The following is an 18,169-nucleotide window of genomic DNA, read 5'->3' on the forward strand; positions in this document are numbered from 1 at the left end:
ACATTTTAACCAATTACTTCCATTTCCTTTCTTTAATTATTTTGTACTCACCAAGTGTATTCTTATATTTTGGGGCATCTGTACTTTGCTTATCATGTTGAATGCATGGTGTTAAACGTGCATGTCTTTCATGCATTGATATTAATTAATTAGCTCTTGTGCATCTTTTCTTCTCCTTGATGAGTTATTCTTTTATTCCTTTATTAGTTTGGTTCTTCTCAGTGCTAGCTAATAAGAGATTCGGTAGTGTTAATTAGCATGTGTTTTTTTTTTTTTTTTTTTAAAAGGCATTGTTTTTTTTTTTTTTTTTTTGAAAAGTTAATTAGCATGTGTTACACTTGCATGCATTAGGTTTTACACCTTATTGTTTACTTCTTCTACACCTTATAGTTCTTTAATTATTCTGAGCTTCAGTGAAGTGTGTATTTAAAATTGGCACTTCTGAGCACCTTCCACCGGTTCTGAATGCTTGAAAGGTTTTTTCTAGAACATGAGTTCTACAAAAGCGACATCTTTAATTGTATACCTTATTTAAGATTGTACATGCAAATATCCTTAATGTTCAAAAGTCTAAACTCAGTATAGATTTGGCTATCCTGTTTGAGAAACTTTGGCTGTCAGTGCTGTTATACAAATATATAAGATTAATTTATCAGATTAATAGCTGGTCAGGAGCAAGATTTTGTATAAAGATATGTAGAAAAACTACTGAGCACATGCATGCATCCATGTGGGTGGCAGATTACTTATGGAGGGATGCAATAGTTATAATAATCCAGAACTATATATAGGGAGATATTTGACATGTGTCTGAATAGCATATTGGAGAGAGGGGCTTTATCTTTCTCTGTGTTCACGTGGGAAATTTAGTGTGGGAATTGGTCAAGGTAAGGATGATTTGGGGTCCCTTAATATTTTCTGATTGTTGATTATCTTGAAGAGCGAGCAGTTCTACAATGATCTGCACAGAATAACAGAGGTTAGAGGCACCAGAGGTTGTTTTCTCTGGTGCGCCCTCCGACGCTCAAGTCTGTTTCTACTTAAATAGAAGAGAAAAATAGAGTTTAGTCTTTAGGGTATTTGTCACGCCCTGAAACTACAGCGGAAATTCATAAATACAGGTTACGTGATAGCAGCGACCCATGCAAAAGATAAATCTCATACAAGAGTCAAGTTGGCACTTCATATCACATAGTTTATCTTAAAATATTTATAAACCTGCTGATCATAGAAGTTCAGAGCAACTATAAATATGTATATAATCGATACTTACAACCCACAAGCTCATTGTTATAACCATTTTACAAAATAAAGCACATTGTTGACTGCATGTAACATCAAAAAGGAGACGTTATGCAAAGCGCCATAACCAAAATTTTGGCTATTATGTAGCTACGCCAGATCTGAAAAATTTAAAACAACGGGGTGAGCTAGGGCTCAGTGAGAACATTTCCCACTAGAGTTCCTTGATAACTAACAAAATAATAATAAGAAAATTCGCAGAAATAATGAATTATAAGTTTTGCACCATAATTCAAACAATTGCAAGTATGGTCCAAACAACATACTATTAATATTTTTATGGAAGAATGTAACAGTTTATATATCCTTCTCAGTTGCAAACTAAATACATTGTACTATATTCCAAAATCGGACCCCTTTTTTTTTTTTTTTGGTTAATGAAAAATTTTATTCACTCACCAAATATGAAACGTTATGTACATCAAGCTACTCAAAAACAGAGATATCAACTATATATACATTTTTGCCTAAAAAATATGAAACTCAAGAAAGCAAAATCATCAAACTTTTGTATCAACTACAGTGAGAGGAGCCACTGTTTGTCTTCAGCAGGTAGTGGATAATTGAGAGATATAGTCAATATATCCACTTTAATTTTCCTAATCAGCTGATCAATACACCTGGCTTTTCCCTTGAAGATTCTATCATTTCTTTCACTCCAAATATTGTAAATTGCAACCGAAAAAGCCAATCTCTTGATTCTTTGTGTGGTGCCTTTCCCTCTCAACCTGGAAATGTACCAATCCAAAAGCCTATGCCAATCTGCTGATCTCCATTTAAACTGCAACCAATCCATAACACCATTCCAAATTCTGTTTGAAAAGCTCATTCAAAGCATTATCCCTAACTTTTAACAACTGTCTCCACATCCATGAATCACAAGCCTTAGCAGATACATGCCAAATATCTCTGTTTTTCAGATAATTTTCATGAATCCACTTGATCCACAGAGATTCCTTATTCATATGAATGTGCCAAATAGCCCTCAACGCAGTAGCAATACTCCACTGAGTTGCAGAGAAGATCCCCAGTCCCCCAAGCTTTTTATCAGTGCACACATTTGTCCAGTTCACAAGGGGAATTTTAAAAACCTGATCAGATTTACCCCATAGGAAATTTCTACAGAGTACATCAATTTGACGAAGAACTTTGATTGGAAGAATGTAACAGGAAGTCCAGAATATCTGAATACCCAGAATAACACTTTTAATTACTTGTAGCCTACCAGCATATGACAGCTTCCTGTGTAACCATGTCTGAAACTGGCCTGATATTTTCACAAAAAGAGAGCTACAATCCATGTAAGACATTCTTTTGCATATGAGTGGCAAACCAAGATATCTGATAGGAAAATTCCCCTCAGGAAAGCCCAAACAGTTTCTGATAGTATCCTTTGTAGATTCATCAACTCCACCATAAAAAATAGAGCATTTAGAAGGATTTGCCTCTAAACCAGATTTAGCACCAAAGTCTTTGACACATTCATAAATTTTGTGCACTGAATAAGAATCCCCTTTGGTAAACAGTAGTAGATCATCAGCAAAAATAAGATGGGAGATATTGAGCTTCTTACATTTTGGATGGTATTTAAAATTTCTGTCATTTTTCAGCAAAACAATGCTTCTGGAGAGGTACTCCATCGCAAGAATGAACAGATAGGGGGATAGGGGGTCACCCTGCCTTAAACCTCTTTCACCCTTAAAATACCCATGCAAAGATCCATTTAGAGAGATGGAGTATTTAGGGGATGAGATGCAAGCCATAATCCAATCTATGAATACCCGAGGGAAGCCCATGCCACTGAGTAAGTGTTGTAAGAAGCTCCAACTAACAGTATCAAAAGCTTTCTTTATATCTATGTTGATCATGGTCCTTGGTGACACATGTTTCCTCCCATAACCCTTAACCAGTTCTTGAGCTAGCAAAATGTTATTGGTAATTTGTCTGCCTTTCACGAAAGCACATTGAGCCTCATTTATGATACAACCCATAACAGACTGAAGTCTATTAGCTAGGATTTTAGATATGAACTTGTAGAGGCAATTACAACAAGAAATGGGACGGAAATCAGCAGGAGTTTTAGGGCAATGTACCTTGGGAATCAATGCAATATAAGTGGAGTTTACTGCACCCAGAAGCTTCCCAGTTCTGAAAAATTCTTCAACTGCAGAAGTAATCTCATCTCCAATAATAGACCATGCTGATTTATAAAAAGATGCACTATACCCATCTGGTCCTGGGGCTTTGTTGTCAGGCATAGAGAAAACTGCTGCACGAATTTCATCTTTTGAAATTGGTCGAGATAGGTACCTAACTTGGGTATCAATCAGACAAGGGCCACTCTGAATGACTTTGATGTCTGGGACAGAGGTTGGAGTAGCAGTGCCCATGAGATTCTTGTAATATGAAATAAATTCATTTACAATCCCCTCTCTATCAGTAATTTTTTCACCCAAATCATTATAGAGGATTAACACTCTGTTGTGATGCCTGTTGCTTTTGATGGTAGAGTGAAAAAAATTTGTATTTCTATCCCCATGAACACTCCAGGCTATCCTTGATTTTTGCTGGTAAAAAGATAGTTCACACTCCATAAGTTTATTGTATGAAGAGATCACATTCTTTTCCTGATTTATGAGTGTGGCATTGAGAGGATCAGACTGTAACTTTTTTTGAACTTCCTCCAATGTTATCTTTTCTCATTGGACTTGTTCACTAATATTGTAGAAATGCCTTTTATTTAGCTCCTTCAAAGAACCCTTCAAATTCTTCAGCTTTGAGAAGACAGAGAACATCTTGCATCCATCAATAGAAGTTTTCCATATTGCTGAGACTGAGGGTAGGAAGTCCTCATGCTTTGTCCACATTTTAAAAAATTTAAAAGGCTTTTTTCCCTGCAAATTATCTTCATAAACTGAAACATGAGCAGGAGAGTGGTCAGAAAACATAGGGAGCAAAAACTCAACATGACTAGAATTATAGCTGTGCATCCAATGATCATTTACTATAGCCCTGTCCAGCCTACTCCACACTCTAGTGCTTGAGTCTTGTTTATTATTCCAGGTATAGAAACAACCAATAGTCTTGAGATGAGTGAGGTGGCAACCTTCAATAAAATGGTTGAAATCTCTTGTTTCAGCTTCAGTCAACAGAACACCCCCCAGTTTCTCATCATTGCTTAATACAGCATTAAAGTCACCACATAGAAGCCAAGGCTCATTACCAATTGATTGCTGAATCTGAGTAAGTTCTGACCACAGAGCCTTTCTATATTCCAGATGAATTGATTATATCCATAAAAATGGAAATGGTGCTCTAATGCAAATAACTCTGAGAAAGCTAGAATTCTATCTTTGTGGAATCCTTTTAAAACAAGGTAAATACCAAGAAAGAAATGGACTATTAAATTTGTGCAAAAACCAAAGGCTTGTTTTTTGCTCTATTACACAGTCAATTGTCGGAATCTTAAATCTCGATGAGTCGTTCGTGAATGTGAAAATCACCACATAGGTCACACTAAGACTACAAATTATAGCCCAGTAGCATGAGAACGTGTAAAATGCACCACATAATAGATAATTCCGTGAATCGAATGCACCTATCACTGCCATAGGTTACTAGCCAAATACAAAGGAGCCAAATAAACATGCATTCACCATATGGTAGGCAGAATCACTAGATAATGTACTTTTGAGGATTTGAAAACATCAAGAATAACTTATCAAATCAGAAATACCTTGCTTATCAGAATTTACAAATATTTTCAAATGAAGTGGACGAGGTTAAACTCATCATCCCAATTAAAACATTTTATGGATTTCACTTTTCTCTACTTTTATTAGACATTAAGCTACAGAAAATCTTTAAATCCATTAAACTATCGAAACACTCAAAATATTTTTTTTCTTCAAAATTTTTAAAATAAAGCAATACCCACAATATATTATTTGAAATCGCATGAGAACCAAATTCATTTTTCATAGTCCATACAAAATCAATTTGATTTTTTTTCATATCTTCTACGAAATCAATATCGTATTATAGCTTAGGCCACAACAGAAGTAGATCAACTCACCTTTAACTTTATATATATATATATATATAAAATCATAAGATAAATCAAATATAACACTCATGCAATTTTATATTATAAAATACTAGTGATAAATGAACTCACCTACTTCCCTAAAATATTACTCCCCTGGATATTAACCAGATTCTATAATATAAGATATAAGACTAACTATTAATTCAGAATAAACATATATTATAGGTAAATCAATTCATAATCTAGAGCCAAATAAATTCAAATATAAGCAATAATAATTAAAATCTACGGTACATATAAGCTTATTGCTAACTTTAACAATTTATAAAAATTTTATAACTCTCTTATACAAGCTTTTGGACTTCCTAATAATTTATGATAAGTTAGGGGGTTATAGGAATTAATTAATCAAGCCCAAAAAAAGTGTCTTTTATTCTTCAAATTGGACTTGTTTGAAAACAGAGTAAATAATAGGGTCTATACGTAATTTTCTTGTTCATATATTATTTACAAATCTTTATGGCTTTTAGGGACTTAGAATGAATTCTTAGGTCACAACTCTCTATCCTCCACTCAAGAGGGTTTATTTAGTAAAGCTAAAATAACTTAGGGGGTCTTGATAAAATTTCCTCCCTTTATTTATCTTTATACCTGACCGTCTTCCTCCTTCATTCTTTCTTTCTTTTCTTCTTTTATTTTTTTCCTTCCGTTCATCTTTTCTCTCTTTTTTTGGACTAGATCCTCTAAGACATCTCTCTCTCTCTCTCTCTCTCTCTCTCTCTCTCTCTCTCTCTCTCTCTCTCTCGTAGCAGGGAATCGCCAGTGACCAGGAGCGGCCGATGGCAAGACCCTCGCGGATCTAGGGTTAGTTTTTCTTTTCTTTCTTCTTTTTTTTCTCTCCAGTCAATCACATACATCTTAAACACATAAAAATCTCATTTGCAAATTCTAGTTTTTTCTTAGCTTTGTAATCATAACAAGCTATCATCCTTACTCATTCTATTTTGATTCAAATTAGTAGAATTTACTATGCAATTTGAAAGTGGGTTATACCTTAATGATTGGGATAGTGATTTGTTGTCTTGGTCTTCTTTTCTCCCTTCACGAGCTTTCTCTAGCTCCTAGAGAGTTTGGTTGAGGATGAGGGGATATTTTTCTCTTTTTTGTGGGTTTTTCCTGTTATATTCCTCTGTTGAGGAGGTGTTGCCCAAATCATCGAATGGCTTTTAGCCATTAAAACACTAACATGGTAATTAATCAAGAGTTGGGGGTGAAATTCCTAAGAAACCCCTTAATTAGTTTTCCTAATCTTTATTTTAAAAAAATTTCTTCATTAATCAAATTTTAAAGCACTAATTACTTAGGCTACTACAACTCCCCTCCTAATAAAAAGCTTCATCCTTGAAACTTAACATACCTATATCTCGAAAGATCTCTGGATATCTCTCTTGCATAGTTACTTCCATTTCTTAAGTGGCTTCTCTTTCAGAGTGATTCTTCCATTGAACTTTCACATATTTGATTGTTCAGCATCTAAGTACTTGTTCTTTATAATTCACAATACGTTCTGGTCTTTCCTCATAGGTCAAGTCTGGCTTGAGCTCCTTTGGAGACAATTCAAAGATCGCATCTGGATCTCGGATGAACTTCCGAAGCATCGATATGTAAAATACATCGTGTACTCCAGATAGGGATGGTGGTAATGCTAATATGTATCCCACTAGACCAACGCAATCTAGAATTTAAAAGGACCGATAAATCTTGGGTTTAACTTTCCTTGGATTCCAAATCTTTTCACTCCATAGGTAGGCAAAATTTTTAAGAATACATGATCACCAACCTGAAACTCCAATTCTCTCCTTCTTTGGTCAGCATAACTATTCTGATGACTCTGTGCAGCGCGAATACGTTCTTTAACTAATTTAATCTTATTAATCGCTTGTTGCACTAATTCTGGTCTAAGAAGTTCTCTTTCTCCAACATCATCCCAATGAATAGGAGACCTGTACTTTCTTCCATAAAGAAGTTCATATGGTGCCATCTGAATTCTAGCTTGGTAGATGTTATTATATGCAAACTCGGTCAAAGGTAGATAATCTTCCCATGACCCTTTCATTTTTAGTACACAATATCTCAACATATCTTCTAGTGTTTGAATTGTCTGTTCTAATCGGCCATCTGTTTGTGGATGGTAAGCTGAGCTAAAATTTAGTTTAGTCTACAGAGCTCTATACACATTCTTCCAGTATTCTGATGTGAATCTAGGATCTCGGTCAGAAACTATTAATATTGGTACACCATGCAATCTCACTATCTCATTAATGTATATTTTAGTCAGCTTTTCTAATGAAAATTACATATTGATAGGTAAAACGTGTGACGACTTTATCAACCGGTCAACAATCACCCATATTGCATCATTTTTTCTCAAAGATTTCGGAAGGTCGGTGACGAAATCTATAGTGATATTTTCCCATTTCCATATTGGTACGTCCAAGTTATGGACTAATCTAGCTGGTCTTTGCTGCTTAGCCTTTACTTGCTGGTAAGTGAAATATTCTGCAATATAGGTGGCAATTTTCTTCTTCATATTATTCCTTCAATATATTTCTTTCAGGTCTTTATAAATTTTTGTTGATCCAGGATGCACACTATACAGAGAGTGGTGTGCCTCCTTTAGAATCTTTTTCTTTATCTCCGGTATGTTAGGCACACAAATTCTAGTTCCAAACCTCAAGGATCCGTCTTTATGTATCTTAAATTCTCTTCGATTACCTTCTTCCACCTCTTTCTTAATCTTCACCAGTCGATGATCATTATGTTAGTTTTCTTTAATTTCATCTAGCAAAGAAGGTTGTATTACCATATTTGCTAATTTAACTCCAATTTGGTGGACTCTAATTTTAGTTCTAGTACGATCCAAGTCCTCCAATATTTTTCTTTGAGAAGTAATTAGACAAGCTAAATTGCATGAATTCTTGTGGCTCAAGGCATCAGCAACAACATTTGCTTTGCCGGGGTGATAATTAATGGTCATATCATAATCTTTCAGAAGCTCCAACAATCTTCTTTGCTATAAATTCAACTCCTTCTGGGTAAATATATTTTAAACTCTTGTGGTCGGTATATATTTCACAATGTATCCCATATAAATAATATCTCTAAATTTTGAGAGCAAACACTAATACCGCTAACTCAAGATCATGAGTAGTATAGTTTTGTTCATAAGGCTTTAACTGCCTCGAAGCATATACTATGACTCCCCCATTTTGCATAAGTACACATCCCAATCCCCTTCTAGAGGCATCACTATAGATAGCAAAGCCTATGTCTTTATTGGGTAATGCAAGTATTGAAGCAGACATTAATCGACTTTTTAGATCTTAAAAGCTTTTCTCACATTCATCTGACCAAATAAATTTAACTCTTTTTTGAGTAAGATGAGTTAGAGGTGAAGCAATACGGGAGCATCCTTCCACAAAATTTCTATAGTAGCCAGCCATACCAACAAAGCTATGGATCTTTGTTACATTAGTTGGTCTATCCCATTTAAATAATAGCATTATCTTTTTAGGGTCCACAGAAATCCCTTCCTTAGAGATTATATGTCGAAGAAATGCTACTTCCTCTAACTAGAATTTACGTTTCTTAAGTTTCACATACAGTTGTTCTCTCTTTAATGTGTGCAACACCTGTCTCAAGTGCTCTTCATGTTTTTCCTTGTTTCTTGAATATATCATATTATCATCAATAAATACCATAACAAACCAATCTAAGAAAGGTTTAAATACCCTATTCATAAGATCCATAAATGCTACAGGTATATTTGTGAGCCCGAATGGTAAAACAAAAAATTTATAATGACCATAGCGAGTTCAAAATGTAGTTTTTGGCACATCTTTTGTCTTGATTTTTAACTAATAGTAACCAGAACGGAGATCAACTTTGAAAAATACTTGAGCTCTTTGCAGTTGATCAAATAGATCATCAATTCTCGATAATGGATACTTATTCCGAATGGTTACTTTATTCAATTCACGGAAGTCAATACATAGCCTCATACTACCATCCTTTTTCTTTGCAAACAATACAAGCGTTGATAATCAAATTTTTATTATTATTTTATACCCTCATTATCTATTTTACATGAATAAATATACCACTAATAATTATTTTTATCTTTAATTACAGGTTAATGAAGAATAAAACCCAAGATCTTATCTCTCAACAAAAGCCCAATTAATTAATGAAGAATACAAGCAAAAGTCAAAAGCCAAAGCCCAAAAGCCTAAGGAAGAGAAGAAAATCGGCCAGAAAATGAAAAAAACAAGCCTCTCGATGCCAGCATAGATGCCGACATCGATGGCGGCATAGATACTGGCATAAATGTCATGTTACTATTCCGAATTTAAAGGCTAATTTCGATTGTCTTGGGGCTCAAGTCTAATCCAACGACTCTCGTTCATTGCTGTAAGCTATAAATAGGGGTAGAGAGTATGGGGCTGAGTGTGTGAAAAATTTTATAACTCTTTTTAGAGAGGATGGTTACACTTAATTGAGAAGACCTTATAAATTTATAACTTTTGTTATAATTAATAAAAGAATTTTTTCACCTCTTCATATTTTTCTTTTCTTGTCTTTATTTAATGATGAAGATGAAGATGGAATGGAGATGTAGATCAAGATGGAGGTTTGCTTCTACCTTGAGGCTAGAACCCTTTTGGGATGTAAAATTTCTCTTTGTTAATATTTTTTATCTTTTTTGCTTTATTTTCTTATTAAATAGCCAAGAGGCTAGGACCCTCTTCCCTTAGATTTAATTTCATGCTTATAGAGTAGATTTACTTTCAAGTCTTTATTTTCTCGTATTTAATTCTTGTAATTTATTTTGTAGTTTAGTTCTTACAATTTATTTTGTAGATTATATTTTACTTTTTTGCACTATTTGTCTTAAGGCTGGAACCCTCTAGGGATTAGTTTTTTACTTTTGTTTATTTTTTATTTTCTTTGATTTGCCTTGAGGATAGAACCCTCTAGAGAATTGTCTTTTCTTTAGATATGAAATTAATTCTTGTAGGAACTCTAGAAATTGTATGAACTAGCTTTATTTTTTTTATAATTTATAATCATTCTCTTATGCTTAAAATGTTCATGCTTTGGATATTTAACTAAAGAACTAATTGATAGAAGGAATTCTAGAATTACTATTTGTTCGCGTCAAAAGTTGGTTTATTCATTGCGGGACTTATTACAAGTTCAGTCATTACAATAAGTTTAAAAAAAGAAAGAAAGCATTTTTATAAGTCTCCATACACAATAAAAAGTTTACAACTTTCTTGAAAACACACGCAGAGAGATCGTTTATCGGTCTTCTGCTTGTGCGGGATCTTTGCCGGTGCTGAGGTTTACCACCAAATAATCAGATCAGATTGATTTCATTGCCTCACGAAGGAGATAAAAAATTGAAGTGATTATCTTACCAACGGTGAGATAAACACTTTTCTCGAGATCACAGCAACGTTGCGATCTCAAGAGAAGCGGATGAACGGGGCTGAAAGAACTATAGATCCATCAAACTCTCCTCTTTTATGTAAAAGAGCTCATCAAGAACTTGCTTCCCCCTTGTTGAAATTCGTGCTCCTCCACTATCCAATTCGACAGGGCTTCGCGTTTGCTTAGAATTCCAGATTCGTGTGAATGAAGGCCTTAGGGTAATATTTATAGGGTTTAGAAGCTCTATTTTCAGATAAGAATGAATGATTTGATCTTATCCTAAGTTGTAACCACTTAATCACATTCAAAGATAACCTCAAATCAGTTAGAGAGGCCTTGGACTGAAGGGATCCCGAAATCTTATCGAAAAACAGGGTTTCGGGAGGCTATACGGGCGAAAACATGTTTTCTGGGCATGAGACACTATTGGTGTCTAGGCCATGGGCCAAGACACCATTGCTCAGCCATGGACGAGACACACTTGGTGTCTCTTCCTTAGCCGAGACACCAGTGGTGTCTTGGCAATTGGCCGAGATGTTATTTGGCGTGTTTTGACTGTTTTGCCTTTAATTCTACCGTCTGATCTCGGAATGACGTGATTCAAAATGCGTTGGAAAGTTGAAGAAGAGACCTATAACTTCTATGGATGAAACACACATGAAAAAGAAAGACACAAGTGACGTTTCGTCTTTTGTGGGTGAAACATAGCTCCTGATCGAGTCGTTTCTTCGTTATTTCGTCGTCTCGTTGATTCGCATGCTATGTCAACTTGCTTCATGCACTTGTTAGCTTCCGTATGATATCAGATAATCCTTCTTGACTTGCATGATGACGTTTATCGCCTTCTCTCTGTCTCGACCTGTGTGCGGAAACCTATAGGTAATTTTTGACGCCTACACTATTTAGTTGTTATTCTTTTCATGAGTAATGATTTTACTTAGATGATAATTTGATAGGTTATACTTTCCTTAAGTAGTTTGATAATCTATACTTAATAAATCTAAAGTAAAATATGACAAAAAGAGAATGATTCATATTTTATAAGTGAGATTAGCTAGTGAATTCAATTCTAGATTCCTCATATGTTTAATTGAATCATCCATCTCTTAATTTCTTTTTTTTTCTTTATTTTTTGAATTTTCTCTTATTTGTTTCTTGATTTTATTTCCTTCATCTTTCTTTCTTTTCTTGTTGATTATATTTATTCTTTATTATATCCACTCTCGATCACATTTTTTTCACACAATCACTCTCACTCTCTCTATCTCTCCACAATCACATCCATCACCCCTAGTTGTCACACACACAAAACATAAGAACCGATACTAATTATCTCTTACAAACACCTTCTTCGTGGGATGAATAACTTTTTATACTATAACTTGATTGGTTGTGCACTTATAAATTTTGGATATCATTTATGTTCCGCAAAGTTTTTGGCGTCGTTGCCGAGAAGATGCTTAAGTAGGATTTTATTTATTTAGGTTCTTTAACTTATGTGTTTTCTTGTGAAAGAACCACTTGGACCTTGAAGATCACGGATTGGAGATCAAGGATTTGAAAATTTACTTGAGGTAACTCTTCTCTCTATGTATTTTCAATTCCACTCTTTTAGTTAGTTCTTCACAATTAGAGATAATTAGGATCTAAAAAAAGATTTTATTTTCGTCGACCATAATAAAAACTCACCCTTCACTCGAATATTTACTAACAAGATAATAAATTCAAACAATATCCTCCTTCTCATTTTTGTTTGATTGTTGATCATAATTAAAAAAAATATTTTCTTTTTACCATCCTTTTGTAGTTTTTTTAGTCTCTAGGGTTGCATTACATATAATAGTAGGAATTCACTAAAATGATTTAAGCATCTTGATTTTGCACACATTTGAAAATATTCTTAAGGGCAAAACCCCCTTATCAAGATAAGGTGAAGAATTTCATCACCATTTTCTTAGCCCACAAATCACTAATTTCTCACTACACAAACTCAATCCTCTTTAAAACTCATTAGACGTTGGCCCCTAAAGATTCGAGCTTATTAAGGAACAAGAAATCGCTAAGTAAACCGGTTCAAGTTTACTTGGATTAGTTGGTATCTAAGGAAAAGTTTAGGGGTTACGTAAGGTGCTCCGTAAGGAACGAGGTACTTAATTGATTTTTGATCTCCCTCTAATACTATCCTTACCTGGCTAACTGACAGAGTAAAACTTTGATCTTTTTACTTAAGGAGTTTTTGGTTAGGAGCTGGTCTAGCTAAGTTAAGTTTAACTCTAGAGTTTAGAGTGATTGAAAATTAATTATTTTTTATTTGATTTAGTTAGGTTTTTCCTTTTTCTCCTTTTTTCTTCTCATTATCTTAAAAAATAACTTTTGATTTTTTTAAATTTAAAAAAAATATTTTAGTGTATGCAAATGTGGATTAGGGATAATACGAATTGCTTAATTCGTTTTGAACCAATTGTAGAAATGGCTAATCCACCCATTCTCCAAGATATGTGCTATCCCACTAGGAATGCAATCCCTTCTTGCACTAAGCTCCCTGAAGCAAATGGAACTAACTTTAAATTTCGAACGCACTCAATAAACATGCTTCCAAAATTTCTAGGAAATAAAATTGAAGACACTTATATTTTTATCTCAGAATTTGGGGAAGTGTGTCTTATAATTAAAATTAGAGAATTATCTGAAGACCGATCAAACTCTGATTTATTCCATTTGCTATTAAGGATAAGCCTAAGAAATAATTGTATAGCTTACCCACAAATTCTATCTCAACCCGGGATGAATTTGTCATCGTTTTTCTCAAGAAATTTTTTTCAATCCATAAAATGGTTAAGCTTAGAAACAACATTCAAAACTTTAAAATTATCCCGGGAGAGCCATTTTGGAAATATTTTGATAGATTCAAGGATCTTCTTATCCAATATTATAGGCTGTCTAAAAATTACTGTAGATAGTTGATCCCCATTAAACACCAATAATTAAAGTTACAATTTAATGGCTTTCAGAAGGCTACAATTTAAAAACTTTCATGTAGATCGATGAAGGTTATAATCAGATGACCTTCATAATAACCGATTAAATCTCTAATTCAACAGCCTTCACAATCAACATAGGGAGTTACAATCTGACGATTCTCATATTTTTAAGGAGCTAAGATGAAGATTATAAGATGACGATCTTTGTAACGCTCTAGTAAAAGAGACTACAAATTAACGGTATCTTCAAATCAAGACGTAGAGCTCACCTCTGTGTCCTAGATTTAATAACGTAGAGCTCATGGTTGCATTCCAGACTCAAAACATAGAGCTCGTGGCCGCATTCCAGAGTCAAATCAATGCAACCACTACGTTATTAATCACCAACGTAGCTCAAATTCAGCCGTGGACGCAACTCATATCCAGTTGCTATCTCAGCTTCCAAACGCTATGTTTGAATGCAAGATTCACGCCCACCAATGCAGGACTTGTGTTTGATCCATTCAAATATGATTCAAACGGTTTCAAAAAACCATTTTTCACCCATGATCAGGGGAGCGGTTTAAGGGGGCTATTACACTCGATTAATAGGGCAACTAAGCCCCCTATTAAGGAGTAGGTTAAGGGGCGGTTACACCCAAAAAATCCCCCTATAAATATCAGCAAACTCAACTGAGTTCGGGATCAATCTTTTAAAGATCGACACAAGGCTTCTTAGCAGAAGAAGGATCTCGGCAATCTTCAGATCCTCGGAGTTGTTCTTGGAGCTTTCATTAACCTTGGCTTACAAAGAGATTTTTGGTTAAATCAATCAACTCTTTCATAGAGCTATAACTCGCTCAGAGTTCCCCAACTCGTTAAGAGTTCTTTTCAAACTTGCCACGCAAGTCCTCCTCAACATCAATCAAGAGGAAAAAACCATGTTCCAGTGAAGTGAAACATTCGGATCATTAATGGGATACAAGATCGAAAGCCCATTGACACCAAGAAGAACCAAAGTTAAACAAATGGAAAGGTCTCCGTCGTTATTTCTCTCTTTTGCAAATCGGGAATCCAATCGAGAAGATTTTTAATTTCTTTTTCTAACTATGTTAGAGAGAAATTATATTAAGAGAATTGTAGTTAATTCGTTTTCTAAGTCTGTTAGAGAGAATAATATAAATTTAATTCTCTATTTTCTTCTTTCAATTTTCCCACCAAACAAATTTCCTCACCACGGTCTAGAAAAATGGCAATTATGCCAAATAATCTATGAATGATTGAATTATTCTTTAAAAACTTTCTTAGAATTAATGTGCCAAGGGGGTTTTATGAAGAAAAACACTGATGAATCTTGGGAGTTTTTAGAGAATCTATCTGAGAAACCATGTAGTGGGAACATTATGATGATAGTGTTTCATCAGTTCTCCAACCTAAGTCCACTGGTCTTTCCTTAGAGTCGAACATAGCCTCTGAAGCGAAGATGACTTCAATCATACGAATGTCAGAAGACCTAGAAATCAAAGAAAGAGCCCCAGCTCAACTAAATCAAGTTTCTGCCTCAGTTTGTCACAACAGTCTTTCACCATCCCATGTTTCAGAAGAATGTCCTCTCTTAGGAAATACTCAACCACTAGGACAGGTTAACGCTGCATTCTAGCATCCTGTGAATGATCCATTTTCTCTAACTTACAACCTGGTTGGATAAATCACCCTAATTTTGCATGGAATCAAGAAAATCTCGTCAAAAATCAAAATTTTATTCCCACTTCAAACCAACAATTTCCTAGGGGAAACATAGTTCCTTTCAGTTCTCAACCAAACTTTCAACAACCCAATCTGTCATATCAAAATCAGTCTCCTCATCATCAAGCTGTAACTCACACTCCTCCTAATTTAGACTATGATAAACGTCTCAATATCCAGGAAAATGGTTTAGAAACCATAATTAAGGTCTCTACACAAACCATGAATATGTTGAGTCAAACATCCAGCACTTTGAACTCCTTCATGCAATCAACCAGACAAATACTCAACTCCAACACTCAAGCCATAGCTACATTAGAAACCCAACTTAGTCAACTAGCTAGTGCCGTGAGTGAAAGAGAGAAAGAAAAATTTTCGAGTCAATTCATGGTCAACCCTAAGGACACAAGATCTAGTTCATCCTATAAAGCTCAAGTGAATGCAATCCATTCACTACGATCAGGGAAACAAGTCGATAATCAAGTAAGAACACCTCCAAGTCAAGCTCTTGATCCAGAACAAATTCCTTCTCCTTCTGATGACTCTATTCAACAAAAGAACACCTCCAAGTCAAGCTCTTGATCCAGAACAAATTCCTTCTCCTTCTGATGACTCTATTCAACAATCACCCCTCTCAGAGTCAAGCTCTTGATCCAGAACAAATTCCTTCTCCTTCTGATGACTCTATTCAACAATCACCCCTCTCAGAAGACTAATAACCCGAACCTGAGCCTACTTTTGACAGGTTTAGACCAGTTGCCCCCTTCCCAAATAAACTCAAGCCTAGGAAACACTCCCCTCAAAAGGAGAAGATCCTAGAAACTTTCAAACAGGTTAAGATCAACATTTCTCTCTTAGATGTAATTGAACAAATCTCATCTTATACTAAATTTTTAAAAGAATTGTGCACTAAGAAGAGAAGAATAAATATTCCGAAGAAAGTCTTTTTGACTGCCAATATCAGTGATATGCTCTCAAAGCTAATACCTTTGAAACGTAAAGATCCAGGTTCTCTCATCATTTAATGTGTCATTGATAATACTCATATTGATAAGACACTTTTAGACTTAGGGGCCAGTGTTAATTTGTTTTCTTATTCAGTCCACCAGCAACTAGGTGTAGATGAACTGAAACCAACATGATGTACCTTAAGTTATCTGATAGATCTGTCAAAGTCCTTATGGGTGAGATAGAGGATGTTCTTATTAAGGTTGGAGATTTTAATTTTTTAGTTGATTTTTTAGTCTTGAAAACACAGCTCGTTTTTAATCCAAGGATAGATATTTGTTATCTTAGGATGACCGTTCTTAGCCACTTCTAATGCTCTCATCAAATGAAACTATCCTTTATAAATTTGACTCCTGATCTTAACATTTTTAATCCAGGGGACCAATCAAATAATCAGCCTCTAGAAATAAATTATATTCAGGAAAGAACAGAAGAAGAAGATGAGTCGGATCGGAGTTTTGAGAAAAGTTTTGGTGAGGAGCTGGAGTTGTTAGAAAAAGTAGATCAGGTTTTTCAGAATAAGGAAACTGTGTTGAATACTTATTTCTTTGAACGGACTTTTGAAGAACTCATTCTTGATAAACTTAGATTCTTGAAAAATAAACAATAACAAAATTTTCATACCTCAACCATGAATATTGGGGTTGAGGAAGTTGTTAAAGAAGAATTGTTTGTTAGAGGACAAACCTTCCCAAGTCAAGAATCTAAGTTCAATAAGAAATTCAAAATGCACGACACTAGTAATACCTACCTCACATTACTGCAGAAATCATTAAATACCTTGGAGTGTTCAAAATATACGCACATCATTGATTATATCATTTTTAATTTATTTAAAATCCAGGGGAGAATTTTCAGCAATAAGGTAGGATTCGATGTAAAATATGAGCTCTTCATATTGAACCATTCATTCTACATTCTTTGTTTTGTTTTGTCTCATAATAATAAAAAGAATTTATTCTCCTCTAATTTGAGGATTTCTTGTTTTTTTCTAGTTAAAAAAAAGAAGAAAAAAAGAAGAAAAGAACAAGAAAAAAAGAAATAAAAGAGAAAAAAATAATATGAAAATTCTGAAAAAGAATAAATTTTTGATTTCATCCTCCTCACACCAAATGTAATTGCATATTCTTTATCATCTAGGTTAGCTGACTAACTGTAAATGCTTCATTTCTTATCTGCTTTACTTTTTGCATCATAGAGTTTGCATTGAAGATAATACAAAGTTTAGGTGTGGGGGTGGGAAGTAGTTATTTCTTCCTCTTTATTTTACCTTTTTGTTACATTTTTATCATATTTTTTTCTTAAAAAAATAAAAATATTTTCACCTGCCAAATTAATAAGAGTTAATAAATAATTAATATATTTTGAATTTTCTAATCCCTAGTTATTTTTATACTCAAGTTCACCTTTTATGATAACTCTAAATAAATTTCTTAAGAAATAATTTCCAAAGTAGTATACTTCATTTAAGCCTTAACTTATGCTTTTAATTAAAATAATAAAATATTTTCATGCTTAGCTTAGAGTTGAAAATAATTTTTTAAGTTGTCTTGATTTACATATTTTTCAGAATATATACACACACACACACACACACACACGCATATATATA

The sequence above is a fragment of the Asparagus officinalis genome, chromosome 2, assembly GCF_001876935.1.
Source record: "Asparagus officinalis chromosome 2, Aspof.V1, whole genome shotgun sequence".
In the NCBI taxonomy this organism is placed as follows: Eukaryota; Viridiplantae; Streptophyta; class Magnoliopsida; order Asparagales; family Asparagaceae; genus Asparagus; species Asparagus officinalis.